At 41.3% G+C, this 27179-nt stretch overlaps 1 long non-coding RNA gene across 2 annotated transcripts; it reads right to left on the bottom strand.

The window, feature by feature from the left end:
- Positions 1 to 695: 695 nt before the first annotated feature.
- On the bottom strand, positions 696 to 25923 carry LOC108543588 (uncharacterized). Of its 2 annotated transcripts, XR_001889611.1 has the most exons (5): positions 25834 to 25923; positions 17221 to 17329; positions 15289 to 15436; positions 13642 to 13775; positions 696 to 869 (listed from the first exon to the last, which is right to left on the bottom strand). It is a non-coding gene; the product is annotated as an uncharacterized LOC108543588 (long non-coding RNA). The 2 variants fall into 2 exon arrangements; XR_001889612.1 differs by lacking the exon at positions 17221 to 17329.
- Between the last annotated feature and the right edge of the window lie 1256 nt (positions 25924 to 27179).

Below are 27179 nucleotides of genomic sequence, written 5' to 3'. Positions count from 1 at the left end.
AGAAATAGTAGTAAATATACAGGAAGAAATGGGATAGCACTTTGGGTAATCAACAGCAGCATCACCAATGGCCGTTATGTGCCCCCCAGTGTAATATTCATGTCTATCATTCCAGTTGTTCAATCCAATTGAAATCCAATTAAAATAGGATAAAAGCTAAGAATATCAAGAGAGAAGTCTCAGAAGAAAGAGAAAAATAAATGACCAAGGGATTCGTTAGAAAGATGCTCACCCTGATGAGTGATCAGGACAATGCAATCAAATCAATGCAGTACTAATTTTTCTCAAACTGATATTATTTCAATGATCAATGATACTCCATTTGGTAAGAACATGGAGAGAAGTAGGAACTTTCATACTGTTTGCATGATTGTCACTTGATAATATTTTTGGCGGACAATGTAGTGTTATTTTTCTACATCAAATATGCTTACCCTTAGACTGAACAGTCTCAGGTCTGGGATCCTAAAGATCCCAGATCCTTACCCTTAGACTGAACAATCTCAGATCCTAAAGTATGTCCCTGATTGCATGCACAAGGGCAGTTATTCCAGTTGATTGGAATAGAAAGCAATTAACAGCATTATCAGTTATCTATTGCTGCATATCAAACTACTGCAAATGTAGCAGCTTAAAACAATAACATTTAGTATCTGTTTCTGCAGACTGAGCATCTGGGTAGAGTTTAGCTGGGTCCTCTGCTTGATGGTCTCTCACCGCACATGAAGATGTTGGCTAGGGCTGGGGATTCATCTGAGACTCGAATGCGGGGGGATCCACTTCCAAACTCACATGGTTATTAGCAGGATTCAGTTACTTGTAGGCTTTTGGCCAGAGACTGCCCTTAGTTCCTTGCCACATGGGACCTTCTATAAATAAGCAAGAGAAGAGTCTGTTAGCAAGAGGCAAGTTACAATGTCTTGTACTCTAATCACAGTAGTGACGTCTTATTACTCGCTCCGTTCTATTGATTAGAAAGAAGTCATGAGGCCAGCCCACTCTCAAGGGCAAGGGATTACACAGGGGTATGAATAGCAGGAGGTAGGGATTATGGGGAGGGGGTCATCTTAGAGCTTGCCCCATGACAACCCAATGTCCATTCAGAAGGACAAGGGTAAATAAATTATTATGGTAGCATCACACCATGGGAAACACTGGTCATTCATGAAGAATAATGTCAATGTAAGTGTGCACAGACTTGGCAAAATTTTCCAAACCTATTTTTCCCCATGTCCCACTCCCCAAACCTATTGTCAAGTGAATAAAACAAGCAAAGCTAGTTTGCAAACAATGCACATATTGTGACACCATTTGTGTGGAAACAAAATATTTTCCAAATGAAACATGTTTATGCATACATATATATGCATTTATTACAAAGCAAAAAGCTTGGGAGGAGGTATATCTACTCTGTTGATCGTGGTTACCACTGGAAGCTGTGGGTTCAGGGTGGAGGTAGGCATAATGGTCAACATTCTCATTTTATTCCTCATACTTATTGATAGCTTGACTTTCGCTTTTTGATTTTTTTATGGTGGGAATATATTTACGTATTGTAGATTTTTTTTCTAAAATGAACTGAAACTGGGAAGCTGGGGCTTTCATCCAGTAGTGTTAATTTTTGGAAGTGTAACATGTTATCCCTAAGTGTATCCTGATTGTGCCTTTTTATTGTGCAGATTTTAACAGTTTGCTTGGTTTTCCATCCCAGCTTTATCTCAGATGTTTCCAACTACACTTGGAACAACGAGGCCAATAAAGGCTTTGTTGTCCTAGACCCACGAGCTGTTCTGGAAGTACAGGAGAAGTGCTGGGCTGTAGCGAGCTAGCAGCTGGATCCTATCGAGCACCCTTCTTTCCCAGACACAAAAGAAGAACCACAGCAGCCACCCAGAGTGGAGTCTGGTGCTGCGGGGCACTTCTGGGAGGTCACAGAAAGGGATGTGGGACAAAGAGTTCCTTTTCATGGTGTGTCTTCTTGTTAGTTCCATAACCGACTTTGTCATCAGAAGATGAGCCCAGGTTCCCATGGTAGAGGTGCAGTTCAGGAGCCACCGCTCACTGGTGACCCTGGGTGGGCTGCCTCATCCCTCTGTGCTCCAGTGTCCTCCTCTGTAAAATGGTTATGGCCGTCCTATCACTCTTCCGAGTTTGCTGTGAGAATTAAATGAGCTGATACAACTGAAGCACTTGGCTTAGTGCCCAGACCGTATTAAGCACTCCAGGAAGGTGAACATCTGCTGCCATTATTGATGTTGTTGTCTATTGTTACTAACAAAAGTTAGCATTTTCTAAATCCTTACCAGGGTCCTCTTCCCAGCTCTGTGATCACTGCTTTACATGCATGATCTCATTGAATCCACCCTAACTTCTGGTGTTAATTTTCTCATTTTACAGACAGGAACTCTGAGGCTCAGAGAAAGTCAGTTAGCCTCCCAAGTTCATAAGCTGGGAAGTGATGGTGCCAAGATTTGAACTTGGGTCTGTCTGCAAAGCTTCTGCTCTTCACAGTCATGCTTTATTGCTTTGTAGGCCTTAACACCCACATTATTTTGCTCTCATGATAATGAGAAAGCTTCATCAGGCACCAGAGGACTTGGGAACAGAATAGAGCACTTAGGAGAGGACTAGCTGGGATTTACTGCTGTAAAGATAGGAAAGAAACATGAGGACAAATGGTTGAGTGAAGAGTCAGTGTGGGAAACTGTCCACAACTTTCTCAGAAACCAATCCATCAAGGAGATCAAAATTAAACAAAGATAAATTGGATTTGACTTCCACAATTAATTTGGTTGACATGTGTATGTTTGTATACAATCTTTGTACTCAACAGAGAACACTCATTCTTGTCACACACATGGAATTTACAAAAATTGACCTTTTCTATGGTAGTGTACTTGCACTGCCACAGAACTACAAGACTTCAGGGAGAATCATTCAGAAAGAGCTTTCTAGAATGTCTGTTATGGTCCATATGAGCTTCTAGATATGGGATATGGTTTGGCAGTGTCCCCACCCAAATTTCGTCTTGAATTGTAGTTCCTATAATCTCCATGTGTTGTGAGAGGGACCTGGTGGGAGGTAGTTGAATCATGGGTGTGGTTTCCTCATGCTGTTCACGTGATAGTGCATGAGTCTCATGAGATCTGGTGGTTTTTTAAGTACCTGGAATTTTTCCCCTGCTGCCACTCGTTCGCTCTCCTACAGCCCTGTGAAGAGGTGCCTTCCATCATGACTGCAAGTTTCCCGAGGCCGCCCCAGCCATGCAGAACTTTGAGTCAATTAAACCTCTTTTCTTTATAAATTACTCAGTCTCGGGTATGTCTTTATTAGCAGTGTGAGAATGGACTAATACAATATATTGACACACACATCCTATTTCGTGGTAATGAATAGTGGAAATATCTTCCTCATCTTATCTATGAGGCGATTATGGGTTAGACACTAATCTACCAAAGGCATATCATTTGCAAATGGTGGCACTGAGAAGGAGACCTTAGGGGCTTCCTGGTTCCGAGGCATGGCAGCATCCTTCTTCCAATGTGCTGTGCCTGCTCAGGGGGTCAGAGGCTCAATGACCCCCTTAGTAGGCACAGCACATTAGGCATAGCACATTGGGCACGTTTTAGGAGAAAACATTTCTTGAAGCATTTCTTACAAATACCATTCTTCTCCTCAAACTTGTTTTCTGAAATAAAGCCTCAGACCAAGAATGTAAGTCTGATAAGAATGCAAGGCAGACAAAGGAAAGTGTCAGTAAGAATGTGCAGAAATTGAGATCCTCTTACCTTGCTGATGGTAATATAAAATGGTGCAGCCATTTTGGAAACAGTTTGGCAATTCCTTAAAATATTAAACATAGAATTACCGTATGACCCAGCAATTCCACTCCTAAATGTCTACGTAAGAGAATTGAAAACATATGCATGAGTGTTCACAGCAGCGTTACTCATAATAGCCAAAAAGTGGAGACAACTCAAAAGTCAATTAACTGATAAATGAATAAGCAAAAGATGGTATATCCATACAGTGGATAAAAAAGAATGAAGTCTTTATCCATGCCACAAAACAGATGCCCGTGAAAACATTATGCTAAAAGAAAAGTCAGTCAACAAAGAAAAGTCAACATACTGTGTAATTTTATGTATATGAAATGTCTAGAAGAGACAAATCTATGGATACTGAAAGTAGATTCATGGTAGCCTAGAGTTTAGGGGTGGGTGGGATGGGAGTGACTGCTGATGTGTACTCTGTATGGGGTTTCTCTGTGGGGTAATGAAAATGCTCTAAAATTACATTATGGTGATGGTTAGACAACTCAAAACTACTGAATTGTTCACTTTTGTGAAACTTTTATTGCATGTGAATTATATCTTAATAAAGCTGTTTTAAAAAAGAGAATGCAAGCCTGACTTGCCAAGATGCCCTTCTTTTGAAAACTAAGTGAACAAACATCTGAAATTTGTATTTTCTGTATGAAAGTATGCAGAACTGGGGGAGATGAATTCCAGGAGACAAATCAGTAAAGACTAGAGAAAGCAGCAGTTGAGCCTTAAAGATTGACAGCCCTTAAATGTGCCTTAAAGATTGAAATAGATTTGGGCATAATAAAAAGGATATTCTAGATGTAAGGAATGGTGTGAGCCAAGCTCTAGAGGGGAAAAGACATGAACAGAAAACATGGGAAAACATTGTTTTCTTCCAACATTGTTTAAATTGAATGAAGAAGACATACTGCATTTTAAAATCATGCTAACAAATACTCACAGGTATGAATACCTTTTACATAATTTTATATTAAGAGTCAAAAAGAAAAATACAAAAAACTTAACAGAAGCTCACTTTACAAGAAATGCTCGTAGGTGACCTTTATTCTGTTAAACAAAATATAGCAATAATAGCTTCCAATAAGAAATTACTAAATTTGGATCTACTAGTAATATTTTTATCATTTTATTTTATTATTTTTGAGACAGGGTCTTTCTCTGTTGCCCAGGCTGGAATGCAGTGGTGCAATCACAGCTCACTGCAGCCTCAACTTCCCAGGCCCAAATAATCCCCCCACCTTAGCCTCCTGAGTAGCTGGGACTACAGGTGTGCGCCATCATGCCCAGCCTACTTGAAAAATATTAACCATGAAAACCAATTTAATGCTAGCACATCCACTTTCAGTAATCATCTGATCAAAGAGAAAATATCTTTCTTTGGTTGGGTGGCTCATGCAGGGTTGTCACAAGCAAAGCTGTGCTCAGCTTGATAAAATGGCATGTGGCATTTCTTATAGCAACATTTGCCTTCTTAGAAAAGAAACTTCACATGGCAGGTAGCCAGAGTGATAACTGTCTTGAAGCCCTGAGAAGATTCATTCCAAGTCCAGGGCAAACCAGAAGTCCTTTTATTTATAGAAAGATGTATTAAACATCTTTATCGCTCTCCCTTCTACAGACATCTTAGCAAGCTTCATAGCTTATTTGTTGTCTACTTTTGGTTCTCTGCTCAGAACTTTTATGATTCTCCATGTTAATCAAGTAAAGGCAGCAGTGAAGAACAGAATATCTCAGTCAAATTAAATTCCTACCTCTCTCTAGGACTGGAATAAAGCTCATTAAGTGAAGATGAGTCCTGCTTTTTCAGAAAATGAATCAAGACAGAATACAGATACAGCCACTAGTTAAGAAGAAATCAGTAAGTAACAAATAATAAATGATGAAAAACCTCTAACATGCGGTCCATGAGGTCTTGTGCAAGCAGAAAGGCACGTGGATGCCACATAGCCCAGGCAAAGCTAGCTCCAAAGGAGTGAGACCTCTCAGTAGACCTAGGCTAAAAGCAATGCATATCCCCTCTCCCCATCAGTATTTATGAGTCAGAGGTTTTGGTTCCTCTTACCAGCAAGAAGAGGAATAATAGCAGCTGGTCTGAGGGCAGGTGGCAAAAGGTGTGCCAGGAAGATGGTTGTAAAATGTGAGAGTTCCCTGACACCCCTCGGAGGATGTGCGACAGGGGTGTGGCTTGTCTGTTCGGCCAATGTGCCTACCCAAACCCCTTATGGGAGGGGGAGCTTGCAGATGGGCAGGTGTAGAGGAGCTGGGGCAAGTGCTTTGGGGCTCTGGTCCCATGGTAGCATCTAAGAGTGGGTGCCTGTGACTCCCAAAGCCTAAGTGGGCATGTGCCACAGTGAGCTCTTTTAGCCTTGCCATCCACAGACAGCTTAAGCATTAACCAGCTCAGTATCCTCTTGGTACTGAGGTACCAAGCGTATAGGAAGACTCAGGTTGCACATGAACTTAAAGGACGAATGCAGGAGTTTTACTGAGTGGTGGAGGTAGGGCTCAGTGGGATGGATGGGGAGCTGAAAGGCGAATGGAGTGGGGAGATGATCTTCCCCTGGAGTTTGGCCGTCCAGCAGCCAATCTCTCTGACTATTCCCAGCCAAACTCCTCTCAGCATTCAGACACTCATTCTCTTCTCTCTGTCACGCTGTTCTGCTGTTCTTCTACTCTTCTGTTCATTTTCGTCTGCTTCTGGAGTCTGGGGTCTGGGGTTTACATGGGTGCAGGGTAAGGGAGCATGGCAGGACAAATGCAACTTTGGGGCATGTAAACGTGAATGCTTGTTCCCATTTAGGGCCAAGAGTTTCCAGTCTTGAGGGTGGGGCCTTTGTCGGGGACCCACCCTCTTCTACCCAGTACTTCCTTGTCTCTTCTCTGTATCAGTTGGGTCAATAATTTGGGAAGAGGGAGTAAGATGTAATATCTTGGAGGGCTAGATGACTGACGAGGCAGCCTAAGCTCTGCTTAGGGCACTCATAAATGAGGGCTCAATCCTCTTGTTCCCTTTCCTCTCAACAAAGAAAGTGCATGAGAGAGAGGCAAAGGCTCAGGTTCCTAAAAGTTATAATCTGGCCTGACACTCTGCTGCTAGTGTTGCATCTATGACTAATGTCACAACTAGTACCAGCACTACTAATAGGGATAAATTCCTTTGGTGGGGCTCTTTACATATCATTTCTGAACATCCTCACAGGCACTAGATGACTTTAACTAAAATAAGGCCAATTCACAGCTAAGGAACATGATGTCTGTGGTCCCCTAACATGGTGGGGCTGGAATTCAAACCCAGCCACCAAAACCCTGGTCCATCTAGGGCACCAGGACTCAAAGATGAAAACGCTTTACTGAGTTCATTTATGGGGGAGAAGTGAAGAGGACCCTCAGCTGAGTAAGTCTTGAAGTGGGGGCCATTGGCTGAGAAACCAGCGATCACGCAGTTTTGTTTTATTAATTCCATGCTGGAGTTCCATAGTTGGGTCAGTCAGTTTGTAAGTTACCTCTTGAACAGTAGCTGAACTACCCAGAGTGCATGATTGGAAAAGAGGAAATGGGGGAGGCTAGTCCTCCTGAACCTCTCACAGGAGAGAAATATGGTTTTCTCCAGCTCCTACAGACAGGTTCCTGGGGCTATCTGGGGCTGGAGCCTCTAGGCAAGCTGATTTGAAATGCATCCAAGCGGATATCATGCTTCAAAGAGTCAGGCCCCCCGGGGGCAGAGGCTGAACCTGAGTACTGGAAGGGGACCGGGGGCTGGAATTCAGGCACTGCCCTCCCATTCCCCAGGCCCGGGAGGGTTTGTTTAACCCCTCAGGGGTGCTGTGTGCCTTCCTTGTCGAGGTGGTTTGTGGCTTCGTGAAGCGATATTTATAGAGTGCTCTGTGATTCTTGGGTGAACATTCGTTTTATAAATGAATGATCAAATTTATTAGCAACGAGTAACTAACCCGTCTACATTTATTTTGTTGATAATACAAATTTACAAGGTTTTAATTGCCAGTTTTAAAACCCCCGAAACCCATAAATAAATACACGGGTAATAAAATATCTTCTCACTGTGCCCTTGACTTCTGTAGTTACATGAGGGCTTATGGGAATGTCTGAAGGAGCTTTCAGATGGAATCACAAAACTTATTTGAAAGGACTCAGGGCCGGAAACAGCCTAATTCAAACCTGGCTGGTGGTAATTTCATGTATGTTAACCAAAATGCTACTAGTGATCATGATTATTAATAATTTGCTTTATAGTGCTTATTCATGTTAATAATCTCCTTTTATTCTATTATCTCATTTACTGCCCTATGACTTTGCTACTTGGAGTGTGGTCTCCAGATCAGCCACGTCGGTATGGCCTGATAGCTTATGAAAATTCTGAGCTCTCAGGCCCCACCTCAGACCTACTGAGCCTGAACCTATGGCATTATAAGATCCCCAGGTGATTTGTGTGCACATTGTAGTTTGAGATTTGCTGCATTATGAGGTGTTTTATTCTCTCCCATTTCACAGCCAAAACAACTGAGCTCCAGAGAGATTAGATACATCACGCATAGTCCCATGCCAAGCTGAATTTGAATCTGGTCTCTCGTAGTCAGAGCTTTCAACAGTAAGCCAGACGCTGCAGGTGTCCACCACAAGTCCAGAAGCATGGACTTGTGAGGACAGTGATGACAGTCTTGGGTCCCCAAAGTAGTGACTTCACTGGGCTCAGGTCCGTTGGTTGTATACTCAGCTGTTTGTACCTACATCCTTCAGACCCAGTGTGCGGGAGGCTCAACCTCTACACGATGCACTTCAGAGAAGCCAAGGGACAGCTTGAGGTTGTGATCAAGTGTAGTCTCACATAACATTTTCTTTCAAGGGTAGAAACGATGGCCTACTTATTGCTTAAGAAGAAAGTAACCTGTTTGAAACAGTAATCTGCATCCCAGAAAGTCAGAGAATGTCTGAGGTCAAAGTGAAGTGGTAAATTGAGTACATTCATTAATAGCAATGAGAGTTTACTATGTGTCAGTCACTGTTCTGAATGCCAAGAATAGAGCAGGGGTACAAAACTAAGTCCCTGACCACAAACAGGAAGAAAGTTAACAAGTAAGATGATTTGAGCCATTCCTGTGTCTCTCCACCAGAATCTAAAGGAAGTCAAGTCAAATCTTTATCTTCAATATTGATCTGATAGATGCAAATGTCAACTGGAACAGGACCCATGCAAATCACCCAGACTCCCTGAGTTCCCTATTTCTCTCTGTAATGGCAGACTTAACTTCATCTGTTCTCACCTTGAATGCACCTACTTTATCCAAGACAGGAGGTCTTCATCTGTCTGACTGAGCACTTTTTATATCAGTCAGGGTGAGTTTCTAAGTGTGAAGAGAAAGAAAGGCTATTGGGATACATGTACCTGGAGCCCAGCTATTGGGCATCTCTCCTACGAGACACTCTTCTAGCATTGTACTCAGCAACTCCGAACTCAGTTTGCCTACCTGTCAAGTGGGTGGGTAAATAATATCCTCTTTATTGCTGCAATGGTGTATGTGACTTTGGTGACTAGAAAATATGCAGATGTTTTCAGAACTAAAGTGGTTTGTATTTGTACACAGACCTCTCCTTTTTCTGAACCCAATGGTAAAACTGTTTTAAAACCACCTTCTCTTTCTGTGCTTTGTCGAAATCATTCAGAGTGCCTTCTGAGACCAGGGCCTTCTAAATTTATGACTTGTCAACTAGAACTTTCCCCTAAGGACAAAGTTCCTCTGCAAAGGATACTCTCCATTGAGCACCATTTTCCAAGAGTTGTATGGGGGCTGGGAGAAGAGAGACTGACTCTTCCAACGGAACCATAAACAATGGGATTTGCATGAGCCAAACCTCATTCAGGGCTCTGAAAACTACCCCTGGTGGCTCTTCGAGGTGGGGGACTAGACAGACGAAGATCCTGTACAATTGCCCTTTGTTTCTAATTTATTATAAATTATTTTAGGATTATTGAATGAATAGGAATTTAAGGATATGGTTTCATCTTTCTGGGTGTTCCCTTATTAGATTCCTGCAGCTTAAACCAACCCAGGCCACCCAATAAAAAAGACTTGGATGCCTGAGTCAACTAATTGGCTCTGTCCTTTCATGGATTCAAAGTATAATTATGTAGCAGTCATTGGTCTCAGTTGCTGGATTAAAAAATGGGCAAATCCCATGGGATCCCTGCCCTCAAGGTGTCTTAGACACTTTAGACAGTGGCAAATATAAAACTCAGACATTAAAAATGGGTAGTGTCTCATGGTCTAAACATGGATATTTGGTCTACTACTCTTGTGTATAAGGGGTTCATTATGAATATTTGTGGATTTCCTGGAAAGGGAGTTTTGGGGGCAGATGCCACAAAAGGTGTCTATGAATATCATTTAGAATTCCCCACCAGACAGAATAAAGGGATATTTGTTTTCTATCATCTTTTTCCCCTCTAGTACTGAATGACAAGACAAACATTGTCTCTTACCCAAATAGAGCTTATAATACTTTAGTTAAGAGAAGTTATATAGAAACAAAACATAATATAATATTGTGAAATGTGGTAACTACTTGGAAATGACCAAGGTACTGTTTTCATGGATGTTTCCTTTTCTACTAAAAGTAGCAACTTCTACATGTATAAAACTTTCGATTAAGTCCAAGTCTTCAGAGAAGGAGTACAATCAGAGAATAAGGGCATTGGGTTGATAGAGAAGAAAAGTGGTTGAGGGAGTGTGTTAATCCTTTCTCATGCTGCTAATAAAGATATACCTGAGACTAGGTAATTTATAAAGGAAGGTTTAACGGACTCACAGTTCCATATGGCTGGGGAGGCCTCACAAGCATGGCAGAAGGTGAAGGAAGAACAAAGGCCCATTTTACATGTCAGCAGGCAGGAGAGCATGTGCAGGAGAACTCTCCTTTATAAAACCATCAGATCTTGTGACACTGACTGTCACGAGAACAGCATGGGAAAACCTGCTCCATGATTCACTTACCTCCCACCAGGTCCCTCCCACGACACATGGGGATTATGGGAGCCACAATTCAAGATGAGATTTGGGTGGGGACACAGTCAAACCCTATCACAGAGTGATCTAGGAAGCCCTCTCAGAGGATATGGTACTTTGGTTGTGACTTGAAGAATAAGAACTTAGCCAATGGGGTGGGAGTTGTCATAGGGAGCAGACTTACAAGCAGACAACAAAACATATGTGACCCCCTAAGTGGGTCAAAAGCTGGGTGCTTTCCAAGAACAGCAAGAAGGTCAATGCAGCTGCAACTGCACTGCAGTAATGGAGAGGAGAGTGAGCTGAGATGATGTTGGAAAGGACAGGAAGCACTAGATCAGGCAGGTTATGCAGGTAAGCAGTGAGCCATTGACATGATCAGCCTTAATAATGCCCTCTGGCAGATGTATGGGAAACAGACTGAGGGGGTTGCCATGGAAGCCGGAGAGCACTTAAAAAGTTATTGAAATAGTTGCAACCAAAGATGGCCCAGGTTACAATGGTAGAGATGAAGAGAAGAAATTCAAATTTTATTTGGGGTATTAGAGTTCATAGATTTGTTGATTCATTAGATGTTGGAGGATTAGTTGAAGATGCTTTCAGATTTTTAGTTTGAAGTCTTGGGTGGATATGTGGATCAGTTAACAAAGATTAGCTAAGATGGTAGGAGGAACTGGTTTTGAGGGAGAGGCCAAGTGCGAGCAGAGAGACCCTCATCCTGAAGACATGACTGTGCAGAGATGCAGGAAAGTTGCCCCAGCCAAGATGTTACTGTTACTCTGTTTTGGCTCATCAGAAAAGACAAAAGTGTCTTGAGTGATTATTGCTGCTTGCCCTGAGCACAAAGTTAATGGTGAATTTGTTGGGTACTTGCCATCCATGCCCTATCAGATATAGGACAATGACTGGATATAGGACTTGGAACATTAGTAAATCTTGTTTAAAGCCTTTCTCTTGCCAGGCACTATTCTAGACACTGTCAGGGAATGTGTAATGACTAGCTGACAAGAGCCGATTGCAATGTTTTCCTTCAGGTTTTAATGCAAGCATCATCAAGGAAACTAAAAAACATTTTGTTTCTTTTAGAGTGGTAAGTGTGCACTATAAGTAGATGGTACAGATGTCCATGGCTGGAAAGACTCAGACCGACCCTGGAGTCTGGAGTTTTATACACGTAACAACTCTCAGTAGAATGGGATGGCCATAAAAATTTGCGACTACAGGATAAATATTCTATCCACAAATCTTTTTCATTATTTTACTACTTGACTAAAAGGAGATTTGAGTTTTGCACTTTGAAGCTTTCAGCTGTGGACGCTAAGGGTGATACTCTTGAAGGGAATAGTACTTCAATTCCAGAGCTCATTTCAAATAGCACTGGGTCCAAGGCCAAGTGCCTTGTGTCATTGGCCGGTCAAACCATACTGAGTATGCCCATTACAAACATATCTTTATTGCATTTTATCTCTTTAAAGCAGCAACATTTTTTGGCAGCTGGAGCTGCTTCTCTGGATCCAGTTAGTGGCTATAAAGGAGGCTCAGGTTTCTGGCAGTCAATCAGAACACAGGTGGAGCCGGCCCATGCACCCCGACAGCCTCTTGGCCTAGGCTAAATGGGGATTTAGTGGACCTCCTTGGGATTGGGGTGGGGGAACTCACATTTCCAGTGGAAAGAAAGTAAATCCAGAATCCAGGAAGGGACAGGCAGCTTACAATAATAGTCTCTTACCTCTGTACTGTGCTGTACATTTCACACTATATATATTATTATATCACACAATAATATATATTTCAGAGGATATATATATGTTATTATTCTTTTTCCTTACTACCTGACCCCTCAAAAAAGTCCTGTGAGGTATATGTTGTTATCCTCATTTTATAGATTTGGAAACCAAAGTTTACAAAGAGAAGGTGCTTTGACCAAAGCCACAGACTAATAAATGGGACTTAAGTGAAGCTGTGACCTCAAGTCTAACCTTCAAAGGCAAGCTTGAAGAGAAGTAAAAAGGAACTAAAATGTATTGTATTTTACTTTGTGCCAGGCACAGTACAGTGCTGAGGCAGAAAGAAGAATCAAATACTGTTTGCAACTTCATCTGTCGTATCTGTCACTACTCAAGAGAAGCCACGAGGTCTAAAACAAATAGTATAAACTAATGTCACAGGGATTGAATTGATACTAGAATTTACATGTGCCCTTGGTCATATTTAGTGAAAATGTGAGAATGATTTAGAGCAGAGGTCAGCACACTACGGCCCATGGGCCAAATCTGGCCTGCTGCCCGTTTTTGTAAATCACAGCCTATTGGAGCACAGCCATGCCCATTTATTTACACACTGCCCATGGCTGCTTTTGTGCCATGATGACAGGTTTGGCTCATTGAGACAGAGACTGTAAGGCTTGTGAAGACTAAAATACTTACTTATCTGGACCTTTACAGAAAAATGTGCATACACTTGATTTAGAAATGTTTTTTCATCTTGACTTGAATCATGGACTCATCCTTCCTTTTTAAAATAGGAATCATAGTGAAGGGTAGATGATAGCAAACTAACTAAGAATATAAATTTAGTACTTAAAGTGCTTGGATGAGATCTCTGTAATACCACCTGTATGTGAAGCTGGGATTGTCTGGGACATGGCAGAAATGTTTGAGGACAACTGAAGGGAAAAGTTAACCATGAAGTATCTGTTAGTGTTGCCTGCCATGGACGGAAAAATAGAGCAAAGGGGTGTACAGTTCAGGGTTGGTTAACTGTATAGAAACAATCCCTATATCTTGGTGTCTTACCTTTCTTGCTTGTGTCACAATCCAATGTAGAGTGAGCATTATGCTCCATGCAGTCATTCAGGGACCCAGGCACCTTCATGGTGTGGCTCTACCATCTCCCAAGGCCTCAGAGACCTCCAGTGGATCCTTTGCATCTAGCAGATGAGAGGGGAGTGAGTGTGAGGAACAGATCAGGAGATTTTAGGGTCCATTCCTGGAAGTAACACACATCCCTTCTGCCAGCATTCTGTGAGGAATAACTAGTCACGTGTCCTCACATGTGAGGGGGCTGGGGAAATGCAGTTTAGAAGTTTGCCAACGATGAAAGAAACATGAATACTGGTGAAAATAAGCTAGATTCTGCCTCAATGGTCTGTGGATCTAACCAGATAAAGTGTCTTAGGTTTACATGCTGCTTGGCTAGGGAGTCTCCCCAATCCCTCTTGCCCTCGTCTCTGTCTCCTTTGCTCTCTTGCTTCCTATTTCTCCTCACTCCCTCTTTTCCTCCCTCTCTTTCTTATCTATTTATAATCAATCTGTATAGCCTGGTCCTTGGTCATAACAACTACAAAAACTGTTAAAAACTAGTCCCTGTTCTGTGTTATCTATGTTTCCAATCTAGCCTAAATTGATAGAGGAAAAAAATCAGAAAAAAAAAATAAATGCAAGAATCCTACCTCTAACACAGCAAAGTGATGGAAGGGGGAGCATGGGCACCATGCTGTGGAGCAGGATGGATGGGGAACATTTGGCTTATGTATGTATGAGTTTAAAGTGGTATTTAATTAAAAAGTTGTAAGCTCATGAAACAAAGGATTTTGTTTGGCTCTCCTTTGTACAATCCCAGTTTCTAAGAAACAATAACTTGTAATTTATGGGTTCCCTTTTCACAGAAGTATGGAAGTTATATGTAGCTCATGTTTGAATGAGAGAAAAAAAAAAAGTCCCTGATGGTAACTCATTATCTGTCTGGCTAACAAAGGAAAAAGTACAAATCCTGGAACATCTTTCTTTGCCATTTCATATTTATGACACATCCTATTGGTAAAACGTTATTCTCAAGGCAAGCTCTGGAGTTTATTATTTTTTGTGTTCTCATTCTTCATCATTGCATCATCAAAAAAAAAAAAAAAAAATCCTGGGCCAGATGGAAGCTTTCCTCCTTTGGGGTCATGGGTGGAAAAAATACTGTGTGAAACCATGGATGGCCTGCAACCACTTTTAAGAGGAAGATGGTCATGTCTCTTCATAATTCTCAGGCTTGGCATGGCCTTATTGAAGTTTACTCTGAGGAATGTTCTGGCTAGGGGTACAGATTGGTATAGAGGCATTCTGAGCTCCTCTGAGAGTGACGTCTTATTCTTTTCATGGGCACTTGACCCTCTGGAATTATTTTTAGCTACATTGGTTGGCATGTATGGTTCGTTGTCTCCCTCAACAGGCCTGCAAACTCAGTGAGTGGAGGAGACTCCTTTTTTGGCTTGTTCATTGCAATCTTCCAAGTGCCTAAAGCAGGGCTTGGCACTCTAAATATTTTGGGAAAGGGGGAATGAATGAACAAGTGAATGAGTGCATAGTGGTAGTGAATAGATGGCAGGTACCTCTTGTCTCCGCACCCCAATGTCCAGAGATGAGAAATAGACCCTGAGACTTTATGCCTCCCCTTACCTGAAAGCAGCCACTTCCCATTAATTGGGGTCCATGGATTTGTCATCGTCAATCACTCTGGAAATTTTTCACGAGAATATAAGTGATCAAATGGTGTTCCACTGAGTGAAACACTGATGAGAAGCATCAATAAATGTCTTGTTTGTCTCTGAAGGAGAAAATACAGTGATTATCTGTTCGGAGGCCTTAATTCATGTAATCCAACTGTAGTCTAAGGACACTAGACTAGAGAAGTGCTGTGGAAAAGGACACACTTTCAGAAAAATATTTCTTCTAGATTTCAATTATAAAATTTTCTTCTTAATAGAGACCAAATCAATGAGATGCCAGAGAGTGAACATTACACTTCCAACCTGCCTGCCTCTAAGGATGGTAATTCACTCCAGCCTTGATGGGGTCCCTGGGAACAACTCAGACATGGAATCAAAATCTGTTTTTGTTCCCGTGAATGGGTGAGGCTGCTTGGCCTCCAGGTGTCCAGTCCTAGAGACAGTGAGATGTAAGTTACCAGCCACTGTCCCTGTCAGGAGGCCTCCTGATTGGTATCTTAGCCTTGACACCTACCCGCTGTAGGACCTTGGGCAGGATACTTAACCTCTGAGGCCAATTTACTCATCTAGAAAATGAGGATACTGACAGCATGCACCTTTTAGTATTGTTAGGAGGATTAGAAAAAACAGTGCTCTGTAAAAGGTTTAAACACAATGTGAGGCACATAGGAGGAGCTTTGCTCATGTTATTTACTATTGCCAAATTTATTATTATTGCAGCTCCCTGCGGGAATCCTGAGGATGGCTGAATATTTTATAGAATGATAAAGAAGATTAGGGTATCACATCATAGGTTGAACTAGATAAACTAGATTATCTTCAATTCATAAAGTCCATGTCTTCTACTTCCCTTTAATTTTTTGTCCCAATTTGGAAAGGGCTTACTAAAAACTAAGCAATTAAAAAAAATTCCTTTTGCTAGCAAGTCTCCACAGTCATGCCTGTGGTATAATAAAAAATAAATAAATATTTGGTTTTTGTCCCAGGTTTGTGGCACACAGTTCCTAAAACCCTTGGAATCTCCAGAGTGATGAGTGTCTTTTGTATGCTAATAAGGTGACTGGTGTCTGGAGGCCCCAAGATAGCTTCAGGATGGAAACTAGTTGCCAGAAAGACCACACCCTGTGATGGTGATTAGAGGACTCAACTCAGCCCCACCCTTCTACCTCCTGAGAGGGGAGAGGGGCAGGAGATTGAGTCCATCACCAATGGCCAGTGATTTAGTCCACCAGCTCCACATAATGAAATCTCCATAAACACCCTTAAATGGTGGGGTTCAGATTGCTTCTGAGTTGGCACACACATCTGTTGTAGGACTTTCTCTTTAGGGTTCTTGTCACACGACCAGGAAAGATTAGGCTTGCAGGCACTTTGAAGGGTGAGAAAAATGGAATTTATTGGGCGAAAAGGGAAAAAAAGCAGGAGGAACAGAAACTCTCAGCAAAGAAAGAATACGGCTGGTCAGTTTCCTGCCTCACAGATTAAATTCCAGGTTCACTCCAGAACAAAAGAGGCCAGGCTCCTCCCCCTGCAAACAGCGTGAACTTCCCGAGGCTCCACCCCAGTGCACACTCCTCCCAGTGTGCTGGCCAGTTGGAGGTTTTCCGGTGACCCTTTTATACTTGGCTCTCTCACACTGCAGGGCTGGGAGGGGGTTGCCCTGAGATAGCATGGACACTCTGCACACCCCCACACCCTACCCTGTGTATCTCTTCCATTTGGCTGTTCCTGAGTTGCATCGTTTACAATAAACAAGTGAATGTCAGTAAATGAGTTCTGTACACCATTCCAGTAAATTATCAAGCCTGTGGAGTGGGTCATGGGAACCCTGACTTATAGCTGGTTGGTCAGAAGCATGGGTGACCTGGGACTTGCAACTTACATTTGAAGTGGAAGGTAGCCTTCTGGGACTGAGCCCTTAACCTGTAGGGTCCATGCTAACTGCAGATAGTGTCAAAATTGAATTGAATTGTTAAATACCCAGTTCGTGTCTGCAAAGAATTGAGGAATTGGTGTCAGGGAAAGAAAGCACCTCTCATTTGGTGTCAGTGGTGTGAGTAAAAACATCTCAACACTGAATACGCCCGATGGCATTGCCATAAATCTCAGTGATTAGAGAGTCATCATGCTCTAAAGGGGACTACAGATCTAATGCATGTCAACTGAAGCTCCCACAGCCAAAGCACAGAGCAGACATCACTAATCAATCAGGGTACTCTTTCTGCCAAGCCCAGGATCAGTCATGCATTTGAGTGCATCGCTCGGAACTGTCTCTCAGTTGATGAGATCATGACACCTATTTCCTTCCTAATTTAAAGAGGACATGAGAAACACAGCCTCTGGTTCTGGTTGAACCACTAACCAGCTGTATGGCATTTAACTTTGCTGTTTTATACTATAAAGCTTATATTTTATTGAAGCCCCAATAAACATTTCTCCATCCTCCTCATAAGCCTATTGAGAGATTGGCAGGAGAGGAAAGTTGACGTTTGATAACAACTTAACTCACATGGAAGTGAGAATTCGCTGAAAATTCCATTTTGGGACTGGTGGTACATCTGTTCTTCAGAGCCCCCAAGATTTCCATGACTTCCTGAGGGGTCTGTTGTTCTCTTACATTCATCTCAAAACTCCTGCTTCTGGTTAATGTTGTCTCACAGACACTGTCTTCTGTTGGATACACTTACCTGGCTAAGGGACCTTCCTAGCCCTCTTTCTAGATTTCTACCCTCCCTCTTCAGCACATACCTCCTCCACAGGGCCTTCGTGAATTAGCTAAGTTTGGGCAGATGGAAGTGGGTTTGCATAGTGGCCATCTCTGTTCTACAAATCTATTTAGTTATTTTACCGTTTAGCACTCCTCCTCTCCTTCTCTCCTCTCTTCTCTTTATCCTTCCTTCTTTATTTCCTCTTCTTTCTTTTTTTTTTGAGATGGAGTCTCGCTCTGTCGCCCGGGGCTGGAGTGCAGTGGCCGGATCTCAGCTCACTGCAAGCTCCGCCTCCTGGGTTCACGCCATTCTCCTGCCTCAGCCTCCCGAGTAGCTGGGACTACAGGCACCCGCCACCTTGCCCAGCTAGTTTTTTGTATTTTTTAGTAGAGACGGGGTTTCACCGTGTTAGCCAGGATGGTCTCGATCTCCTGACCTCGTGATCCGCCCGTCTCGGCCTCCCAAAGTTCTGGGATTACAGGCTGGAGCCACTGCGCCCGGTCTTCCTCCTCTTTCTTTTAAAAACTTACTGTGCCATCTCTCAAAGTTCTCTGGCTCCTTCCCATATTTTTAGTGCCCTTCTCCCCACCTCTTTCTTGGGCACAACAAAACTCAGATTCTTCCTATCTGAAATTCAGTCCTACTTTGGATTTGCTTTCTTTTTCCAGATGCTGACCTGGGCCCTGTCTTTTCATACACAAGTGGGACATTGTGGTGACTAAATAGTGATAGCTCCTTCTCTAAAAAGAACTTTGGTAATAGTCCTTAAAATTATGCATACATGTGCTTGCATGTGTCCACATGTTGTCTCCTGATATCCATTCTTTCATTCTGCCTCATTAATAAGAGCCCTTATTTTTACCTGGCACATCACCACCTGGTTAATAAAATTGCTTCAGCTAGCCTAACTTGTAAATTGATGCACCAAGTAACTAAATTGAGATTTAGACAGAATTGTGTGGGATTTATGGAAAGTTGCCTGAAAAGGGAGAGAAGATCACTTTCTATTCTTTCCTTCATTCTGCTGTCTGGAATGCCAGTGAAATGGCTGGAATCCCTGCAGCCATCTTCTACCATGAAGACAAGTGCCTACCCTAGTGATGATGGAACAGAGTATGTGATGATTATGTGAAGTGGTCTAGATTCTCTAACTTCCCATTTCTTATCTTTTTGAAATAAAATTTTTTTCTTGTTTAAGCTTCTCTTTTTTTCCCCTCAGGCTTAGCTATTATAGCAGAATACAATTCATTATTTTTGAAGCTTGCGTTCTCATGCCTTTCTCTGATTTTACTTTAAGAAACCTATGATATGTATCCCCTTTTTGTTTCTAAGGTTGAATGGGGGTAGATGGGTTGAATATGAGCTCTTTGTTCTCAAATGATAGAACAGAGGTTCTCCAATGTAATGCAGAAACATGAGTGCTGAAGAGAATCTTCTGCCCTGAGCTACGCCTCAGATCCAGGCCATAAAGTTTCAGATGGCTTTCAGAAGACAGTAGCGGCAGGGCATTCTAATATTAATGTCAACCTTATAAAAAACACAAATGGATGTGGTGTTGAGGAAGGCAGTGAACCCCATTATTTCTGTGATGGGCTTCCAGGGAAGCCAAGACAGTTTTGTGGTTCAAATGACAGATGTTATCCAAAAGTTGAGGGCTTCACATCAATTGAAGTATACATTTAAGAATAACCAAAACATGGCCAGGCCTGGTGGCTCACACCTGTAATCCCACACTTTGGGAGGCCGAGATGGTTGGATCACCTGAGGTCAGGAGTTTGAGACCAGCCAGACCAGCATGGTGAAATCCTGTCTCTACTAAAAATACAAAATTAGCCGAGTACGGTAGTGCATGTCTGTAATCCCAGCTACTCGGGAGTCTGAGGCAGGACAATCACCCGAACCCGGGAAGCCAAGGTTGCAGTGAGCCGAGATGCACCACTGCACTCCAGCCTGGGCAACAAGAGTGAAACTCTGTCTCAAAAAAAAAAAAAAAAAAAAAGAAAGAAAGAAAAAGAAAAAGAAAAGAAAAGCCAAAACATAAAACAGATGTCAACATCAAAATACTGAGTGTCTATTCTCAAAGTTAAAGTCAAACATGAAAATAAGTTGAACTAAAGCATGCATTCTTTCCTTGTTCAAATATTTTATGGCTTTGTCAAATGGGAAGAGGTTAGGAACTCTAAGAAGTTGCCAGTGTTGTGGTGGGGTTGCCACCACCTGGAACTACACAGGAGTTTGCTGCTGGCTCTTTCATCCCAGCTGGGGAAACTGTGAAGTGAATTATTCACAAAAACTGTAGTTAGTTAATTGATTTTTATATTTATCTGTGGAAAATGAGGACTCAGATGACTTCTGGATCTGCTACATCTAGACATGAAATTTTGTCTGAGATTCATTGTGTGTTTATATGGAAAGTCATGTTGCTCTTATTTTAAACATGGTTACTAGTGATAATATATTGATCATAATGGGAAATGGCCACTTCAGTCTGATAAATGTGAATTCTACCCTCATTTTCTAGCACCAATCAAATGCCAAGTCCACCTGTGCCCTTCACCACACACGATTTCTACACCTCTCAGAAAATAACTTTTTTCTAATTAAAATAATCATGCATGTGCATTTAAAAACTTTAAAACAGTAAAAAGAGGGTGAACAAGAAAGTAGAAATTACCCCAAATCCTATGAAATACAGGTAACATTGTTTACCCCTGGCCACCATTTTCCCCAGACACCTGTCATGTGGTAGTGTGGGCTTATGCTTTTGTTCTATCCTCAATGAGAGCAGGAACTTCCTCTGTCTTGTTCATTGCTGCTTCCCACAATGCCTCAGTGGGTGTCTGGCACTCAGTAAGTACTCAAATATTTGTTTTTGAGTTTACTATTTCACATTTCACATACTTCATTTTATGGTTAACATATTGTAGGTATCTTTTCAAGTCAGTAAATGTAAATCTGCTACATCATTTTAAAGTGGTATGAATTTTATTGAACATTGAATATTGAGCTTTGCTGTTTGTACTGCCCATGTAAGTGTGTGTTTTTCTTTTTAGAACATATCCTTATGAGTAGAGTTATTTGGTCAAAGCCCACACACATTCAAAAATTTGATAAATATTGCCAAACTGTCCTCCAGAAAGTATCTAGGGATTTTCACTCTGATCAAGAGTTCAAAAGAGGTCTCACTGCCCCACACCCTTCTCTGATTTAGATACTGCCATATCTTTGCCAATCTCCTGGCTAAAAATATTATCTCAATGTTGGTTTTGTTTATATTAATATAATTATTGGTGACCTTGAACATTTTTTCACATACTTATTGGTTTTTGTTAGTCTAAATTTGTGTTCAGTTCATTTCACTTTCTTAATGTTGAGCATGTAGCTGTGTGTCCTTCGGTCATTGATTAAACCAGCTACTGGTTTATCTGTTTCATTGGGCTTACAAATGATCAGTTATTGGAGTTGGCATGTCTCTATACTTTTTTCTGTTTTCTACTATATCAATTTCTATTTTACCTCTATTCCTCCTTTCCACTCTCTTATTTTCATAATGTTTTCTCTCTCTCTCTCTTTTTTTTTTTAAGACAGAGTCTCACTCTGTCATCCAGGCTGGAGTGTGCAGTGGCACGATCTCTGCTCACTGCAGTCACCGCCTCCTGGGTTCAAGCAATTCCCCTGCCTCAGCCTCCTGAGTAGCTGGGACTACAGGTGTGCACTACCACGCGTGGGTAATTTTTTGTATTTTTTTAGTAGAGACGGAGTTTCACCATGTTGGCCAGGATGGTCTCCATCTCCTGACTTGTGATCCGCCCGCCTTGGCCTCCCAAAGTGCTGAGATTACAGGCTTTTTTCTCTGTTTCTGAGGGGCTGCTCATCTTACTATTTCTACACTTTCATTTTATTAATTAAATATGTGTGAGGATGAATTTTTACTTTATTAGTTTTGCTATAGTCTATTAAATTTGGGGTAAAATGTTCTCATTTTGTTTTCTATATGTTTTGAATTTGTGGTTTTGATATTCTCTTTCACATTAGAGATGTTGTAAAGACTTGTAAAAAATATTTTCATTTCTTGGTCAGGAGGTTTGTTGCTTGTAGTGTTTGTTTTTTATATTTTGTCTTTTGTTGCATATGATTAAAATGTGGTCTGTACTATTTTGCTTTTGGTATTTTTTAGAAGTAATTTTGAACGTGTTAAAAATGTTTTTTGAATTCACAAATATGTGTTCTTTGTTGTAGAACATCAAGTAGATATATACCTAGTAGGGCAATTTTACTAATTATACTATTTCCACTCTGCCTTATTGACTTGTTTTCTGCTTGACCTGACAAAGGCTTGAGAGTCACCCCTCCCGTTATGTTTCTTAGTGTTTCTCCTTATATTTCCAGCAAGTTTTCCTTTGTATATTTTGATGCCTTGGTGGTAAGTTTTTGGCTCTCTTTTGATAGATGGTCTTTTGTGTTACCATTTCTGGATTCTCTGGAGTTAGAAAAGTATGCAGTGGTTATTTTTAGCATAGAGTCATCCTTGCTTATACATGAGGATACTGCAAACCAGAAAGTTCAGGTAACTGATAGTACAGCAAGGTCACATAGCAAGTGAGTGGCCAAGCCAGGAGTGCACATCCCTACAACCCATGCCTTTAGCCTGCAGCCGTCATTACCTTCTGGTATCTAATTCCATGAGAAATGTACCTGGTCTCTTTTCTGAAATGACTTGTCTACTATATATATGCACTTATAGAATTCTTTATTATTAAAGTACAGTAATTTTACTCAATTTTTTTCTCAGCATTGGTTGATGTGCATTCATTTTTCCAGGACCTATGAGACTTTTCAGAGTGTAGACTCAGGTCAATATATTAAAGTATTACAATATATAGTAAACAGACAGAATATGCGTATGTGTATATATATTGTATTTCCTTTCATATCTGCGATTCTTATTTACAATTTATAAATTTATTTCTAGTCATATGCTATTGATATGGTTTGGCTGTGTCCCCACCCAAATCTCAAATTGTAGCTCCCATAATTCCTCCATGTTGTGGGAGGGGCCTGGTGCCAGGTAATTGACTCAAGGGTGTGGGTCTTTCCCGTGCTATTCTTGTGATAGTGAATAAGTCTCAGATCTGATGGTTTTATAAAAGGTAGTCCCCCCTGCACATGCTCTCTTGCCCGCTGCCATGTAAGATGTGACTTTGTTCCTCCTTTGCCTTCTGCCATGATTCTGAGGCCTCCCCAGCCACATGGAACTGTGAGCCCATTAAACCTTTTTCTTTATAAATTATCCAGTCTTGGGTATGTCTTTATCGGCAGCATGAAAACAGACTAATACAGTTATGTTTCCTTCATTTTTCAAATGTGCTTTTTTTTTGTGGCGATAGTTGTGCTTCTTGCTTTCTTGGTTTGATGCAGTGTTACGTCCTATAAAAGCATTTCTTTTCTTCTCAGTTTTTTCTAAGTACTGCTAAATCCTTATTCATCATAACTTATTTTCTTATCACATTTTGGCCATTTATTTCATCCAAGTGATTTAGAATTTATTTGTGAATTTAGTTGTCATTTTCAAAATTAAAATTAAATGATCCCCCCCTCTTTCTTTCCCTCTTCTGCCCAGCCCACCCTCTCTCACTGTTTATGCTATATTCTTTTCCTTTAGTGGGGCTTGGAGGGTTGACTAGGAGACAAAATGTTGATATCAGAAACATGCCAATTTGTCTTCTTTTGCTTTCCTCCTTTGCCTTTTAATTTTTTCTTGTTCATTTAAAAAGGCAGGTAACTGGTCTTCCTATTTGCCAGAAAAAGGATGTTCACTTCAAATGTGTGAATTCTTCTCTTATAACATGAGATCCAGGAATGTTGATGGTCTCTCAGCTTCCCAGGGAAAGGCAGTCTCTGTCATTGGTAACTTGCCCTCTTTGATTTATCTCTAGTTTTACTGCCACTCCTGCATCAGAATCCACCTCAGTGAAGACAGAGTGGATTCCATCTCAAAGGGTAGGTGTCTCCCAGATTTAAATTTTTTCCATCTGTAGCATAAGCAGGCTCTTTAATGGAATTTGAGCTTCAGAGATACACTGTATCTAGTAAGCATTTGATTTGGTGTGGTTACAGACATTTCTCTCTTTAAACCTCCTCTTTTGCTGCCAGGCTCCAGATGAAACACTTGCTGCAAGGATATTATTACTTACTTGGTTTCTACCACCTGCTAAACTATTACAAAGTTTATCTCCTCCTATAGTTCCACCTCTGTAGCCTCAGAATATTGTTTACAGGATGCAGAAAGGTGGCTCCAGAAGGAGCCATGCAAGCACATTGAGGAGCTTACTCTGGGACCTTCCCTTAGCTCCAGTCCCAATCCCTGTCTAGTGTGAGACATCAGTGGGTATTTCTGAGAATTTCCTTATTTTCAATGACAAATTTATTACTTATCATTTCTTGCAGAAGGAAACCCTGTTCTGATTTTTAGAATCTTCACTACATTTGGTCCCAATAGTTTCAGACCCAAATGATACATCTGGATATGTATGCCATACCATTGAGACCATTTCTGCTATTAGTGTGAATAATTTCTTTGTTGTTTTTACTTCTTTTGGTTTAATTTTACTCAGCTTGGGAAGGGGGAGCTTCACAACTTCCTGAAATCCTGTACCTTTGCACACACCTTTCTTACAATCTTTCTCCCCCTCTATAACATTGAACTAGTTTAGCTTTTTAAGACGTTTATCTTTACCTTCCTTTTATTTAGTCATGTGTACATTAGACTAGTGCTGTTCCAATTGTCTACGGTTAAGGACAAGTTGGTTTTTTAAAATTTCCAATCTGTTGTAGACGCTTGTCTTTATGAAGTACACTAAGCATTGAATTTGCAGAAAGTAAAGTAAAAATAAGACATACAACGCAAACCTGAATTTTTGTTATTAGATTCAACAGATATAACATTACCTACTATTCGAGTTCCTAAATGCTTACCCTCAATTTCTCTTCTTAGTCATTGAAGATGGATCTCAAACAATATGCAACCAGGCTGTGGTCCATGAAGCCCCCTTTAAGTAGCATTGCCATATGCCCCTCAAGGGCAAGGGCAAGGTCTTGCTAACCCTGTGTGTCCCCCCGTGCCTGCCTAGCACTATGTCCCACAAATAGCACCTACTGAAAAATAACTGTTGACTATGGGTAGGACGATAACACCCTAAGTAGCAAGTGCCTCTTAAGGTGAAAACTCTTGAGTTTATTCTTGACCTTCACAACTTCCTTTTGCCTTGGGAAGATGCAGGTGCTAGAATCTGGATTTGCAGCCAAGGCCCAGAGAAGAGTGGTTCTACGCACATAAGGCCTTTTATCCATGCTGTTTTATTTGACCCAAGGCATTTTCCCTCATCTGCTGTTTCATGTCTCTATTGGGAGTAGAAAGCATAGTGTGAAAGACAAGGCAGGATATTAACCGGACCAGGGCCTGGGCCAGGTGTGAGCATTCTGTCTTCTGTCTGTCACTTTATTTATCATCCTTCTATGAGGATCTCTTGAGGACCCTCTGACTCCCAGTCACACAAACATGGACTCTGCTTGAGAAGTATGTTACAATGAAACAATTGTTGGGTGTAATATGGTCCTGGAACTAGAAATCAAGCCTATATATTCCAGTTTATTCTCCTCCAGGGCCAATTTGAAGAGAGTGACTGAGGAAGTAGCCCCACTTAGGATGGTAGCTGGGCTGAGAGTCCAACATCAGCAGGGGGGAAGTCACAATAATGAATAAGACAAAAAGAGGGGACTTCACTTACCCGTCAAATGGAGTGCAGCTCTCGTACCAAGAGTCAGTGGTGTGCAGAGGACTGAACACCCACTGGGGATCTGCAGGGATGGATAAACCAGGAGCCCTGCTCTTGAATGATGGGGAGGAAAAGCCAGAGAAAGCTCATGATGAGGTAAGGCACATGTGTAAAGGGCATAGAAGACTAATACCTAAACTGCTAGTGTAACAAGGATGGAGGAAAGAGTAACTTTTAAGGGCAAAAGGTCACTTCCCAGATTATTAAAATATATTTTTTAAATTTTTTATCTCTATAGGTTTTTGGAGGGCAGGTGATATTTAGTTACATGAGTAATTTCTTTAGTGGTGATTTGTGAGATTTTGGTGTGCCCGTCACTCAAGCAGTAAACACTGAACCCAATTTGTAGTCTTTTATCCCTCTCCACCTCCTACCCTTCCCCTGAGTTCCTAAAGTCCTACTATCACCCTAAATTGTAGGCATATATGGAAAATAATGTATTTGTTGACCTCCCTATTTAATATCCTTCCTCTACCAACTCAGGTTGTGATCTAATTTTGCACATATTTTTTTCCTCCTATTTCTCATGATTGTGTTTACAGTTTCTTTGTCTATGAACTTGTCTAATGCTAACTTTTGATCAGAGGTGTTGTTAGTGTGTGTGAAATGCTTGGAAGAGTATCTGGCAGATGGCAGGTATTCAATTAACGGTTTTACCCTTTTTGGCTTTCTGGACCCAGCTATCTGGGGAAAGGCTATCAATTACGATAACTGCAAGACATCAAGTTGATGAGAGAGTGAACCCCGAACAGGCAGGGGAGGATTTGAGTCCAAGGATAAAAGGTGACAAAATTGTCCAGAAAAAGTGCAGAAGAGCTAATTTCTTGGCAGTTAAAGAAAATGTATTGTTGTGGTTTTTCTTTCCTTTCAGATGGGAAAGGGGCTTTATCTCCTTAGAAGTTTCAGGTAGATCTTTTCAAAACCCCACAACCTGACATACTGTTTGATAAATATTTGTTGATTTAGTGGATGAGCCTGCAAAAGTTATTCTCATATATGCCAACATTATCCCTAGGGAGACATTGAGTCTCTTGTATCCAATGACCTTGGATAGCTTAGAATGATTTGGTAATCTGGCGTTAGACTTAGGAATAAGTGAAATCGGTTTGAAGTCTTATAAAAGCACAAGTAGACTGGGAATCAGGGTAGCTCAAACTATTTGGTGTGAAGTTTAAGCTCTGTGTTTCATTTCATAGCTGGACATAAGCATTGCTATTTTCTCGACTAGTAGTTCTCAACTGGTGGCAATTTTGCTCCCCATGGAATATTTGGGGATGTCTGGAAACAGTTTTGGTTGT

Source organism: Rhinopithecus bieti, unplaced genomic scaffold (genome assembly GCF_001698545.2).
Source record: "Rhinopithecus bieti isolate Rb0 unplaced genomic scaffold, ASM169854v2 scaffold_21649, whole genome shotgun sequence".
In the NCBI taxonomy this organism is placed as follows: domain Eukaryota; kingdom Metazoa; phylum Chordata; class Mammalia; order Primates; family Cercopithecidae; genus Rhinopithecus; species Rhinopithecus bieti.
This window is presented reverse-complemented; position numbering and strand designations above follow the sequence as displayed.